Below are 2,807 nucleotides of genomic sequence, written 5' to 3' on the forward strand. Positions count from 1 at the left end.
TTGCAAAGGAATAGATTCAAAGGAGAAAATAGAATAAATGGGGGCAGAATAGTATGGAGGGAAATAATTAGTCTTTACAATATAACTACTATGGAAATGATTTGAGTAACTACACAAGTACCTATATTGAATTGTTTATCTTCCCAGTAAGGGTGGGTGAGTAGAGAAGGAGGGAAAATTGGGAACTCAAAGTTTTAAAAACATATGTTTAAAAATTTGTCTTTTACATGCCACTGGGAAATAAGATATACAGGTACTGGGGTGTATAAATCCATCTTGCCCTACTAGAAAGTTAGGGGGTTAATGGGGAACAATATAAGAGACAGCACATTGAGGGAAGGGGTATTTGGTAGGCTTGCTATTTTTGGGTGGGGGTAGGGGAAATATAGGGAGGAAAAATTATAACTCAATGTCTTGTGGAAATGAATGTTGAAAACTAAAAATTAATTAATTAGTTAATTAATTTTTTTAAAAAGTATCTAGTTGAGAGATGATAAAAGCCTGAAATATTGCGGTAACTGTTTGAGTAGACAGAAGGGATGGGGTTCAATAGATATTGTAAAGCTGTAAATGTCAAGGTTTGAAAACTGATTCAATATATTGAGTAAGAGTAAGTTGCCTAAGATAATTATGAATCTGAGATGTTAAAAAAATAAGATGATAATAGAAGGTAGGGAGTTCCAGGTGTGAAGATGTTTGAGTAAGAAGTAAATCGCCAGAATTAGCCCATATTCACTTGCAAACAACCATAAAATGACAGTCCATAACAAATCCTGGAAAAGTAGAACCAGAAAAAATATAGAGTGAAACAATCTTTGAGCCTAAGAAACTTGGAAGATTAATAGGAGAGTACTGTCTCACTTGGCTAAAAGATTACAGTCCAGGTCAGGAAGCATCACAGCAAGTCAGCAGAAAGTCTCAACTCAACAACTGAGCAGTAGATCCTGAGCCCTAGTGTGGTGGAGAAGGCAAATGTCAACATCAAGACCCTTCCGTCCCCCCACATACCTCAACATAGAAGGGGAACTGGTAGAGTCCATCTCTGAGAACTGCCAAGTGCTTCAGCATAGCCATGGGGAAAGAGACAACCTCCAGCTGTGCTTCAGTGTAGTCCCAGGAAAACAGGTAGATGTCAAGTCTAGGAATGCCTAAGCAAACAAGCACCTGGGCCCCAAAGTACTTCAGTGTAGCCATAGGAAAACAGGAAGGTGATAGCACCCAGATAACCATGAGCTTCAGTGTAGTCCTGGGGAAATGCAGAAATACTCTGTCTGACTTCAGCACATTCCAGACACCACTACTAGGACTATGGCTCAACACAAGGCAAGCTCCCAGACTCCTATAGCATCTAGCAGGACCAGTCACCATCCATCCGTCCTCCCTTTAGTACAGCACCAGACATGAGGGTACTCTGTGGGCAACAGAAAAACTTCAGTACAGTACCAGGGCTGACAGTTAAAATAGACATTCAAGGGAATAGAAGGATTTCAAGCTTTCATAAGGAGAAGACAGGAACTAAACCAAAAATCTGATCTCTAATATCAAGACCCAAGAGAAGCATAAACATGTAAAAAAGTTCTGAGACAGAACTTTTCTACCCTGGAGCAGAGTTCAAATTTAAAAGAAAGAAAACAAAAAAGTAAAAACCAAAAAAAAAAAAAAGAATTTGACCATATTATTATGGTGAGAGAGAAGACCAGGACCAAAGTAAATAGCAAGTAGGGTCAAGCATAAAAAGCCCATGGAAGGGCTCAAAAAGGAACTTTAAAAATCACATAAGAGATATAGAAGAAAAATTGGTCAATAGCTTAGAAAAAGAAAATATAGAAATGACCAAATGGAAAAGGAGAAACAAAAATCCACTGAAGAAAACAACTCCTTAAAGAGTATCATTGGGCAAATGGAAAAGAAAGTAAAATAAAATGAATAAAAACACTGAGGAAAACAATTTCTTAAATTTTAAAATTGTGCAAGTGGAAGTTAATGTCCCTGTGAGATATCAAGAACTAATGTTGTATACCAAGAACTAACCTTGATATCAAAACTGACCTTGAAAACTGATCCAGGAGAGACAATATCAGGATCATTGGAATACGTGAAAGCCATAATCAAAGGATAACCTGGATAGCATCTTTCAAGAAATTATCAAGGAAAACTGCCTTGATGTTATAGAACTGGAGGCCAAAAAAGGCATTGAGAGAACCCACCAATCACCTCCTAAAAGAGATCCTAAAAATAAAAGCTCCAAGGAACGTTATAAGCAAATTTCAGAACTATCAGTTCAAGGAAAAGATACTACAAGTGATCAGAAAGAAAAAATTCAAATATTGGAGAAACAAAATTAGGATTATATAGGACTTGGCAGCTGAAAAATTAAAAGATCAGACGTCATGGAATATGATATTCTAGAAGGCAAAACTAGGACTAAAACCAAGAATCATTTACCCAGCAAAATTAAGCATAATACATCAAGGGGAAAAAATAGAGATTCAAGGAAATAGAAAGATTTCAAGCTTTCAAAAGGAGAAGACCTGGAACTAAACCAAATATTTGTTCTTAAATATCAAGACCTAAAAGAAGCATAAACAGATAAAAAGGGAAAATAAAAAATAAAGGATTCAATAGAGTTAAACTATTTACTACATGGGAAAATAATACTTTATAATTCTTTTTAAAATGTGTCACTAATAATATAACTAGAGGAAATATACATAGACAGAGGATGCGGGTATAAAGTGAAGGTAAATTTTAGGGAATGACATTAAAAAATTAAGGTATGAGAAAGAGGAGTAAAATGGGTACAGAAG

The sequence above is a fragment of the Petaurus breviceps genome, unplaced genomic scaffold (assembly GCF_028583685.1).
Source record: "Petaurus breviceps papuanus isolate PSGF00001 unplaced genomic scaffold, PetGlider_PUasm1.0 90602, whole genome shotgun sequence".
Taxonomy (NCBI): Eukaryota; Metazoa; Chordata; class Mammalia; order Diprotodontia; family Petauridae; genus Petaurus; species Petaurus breviceps.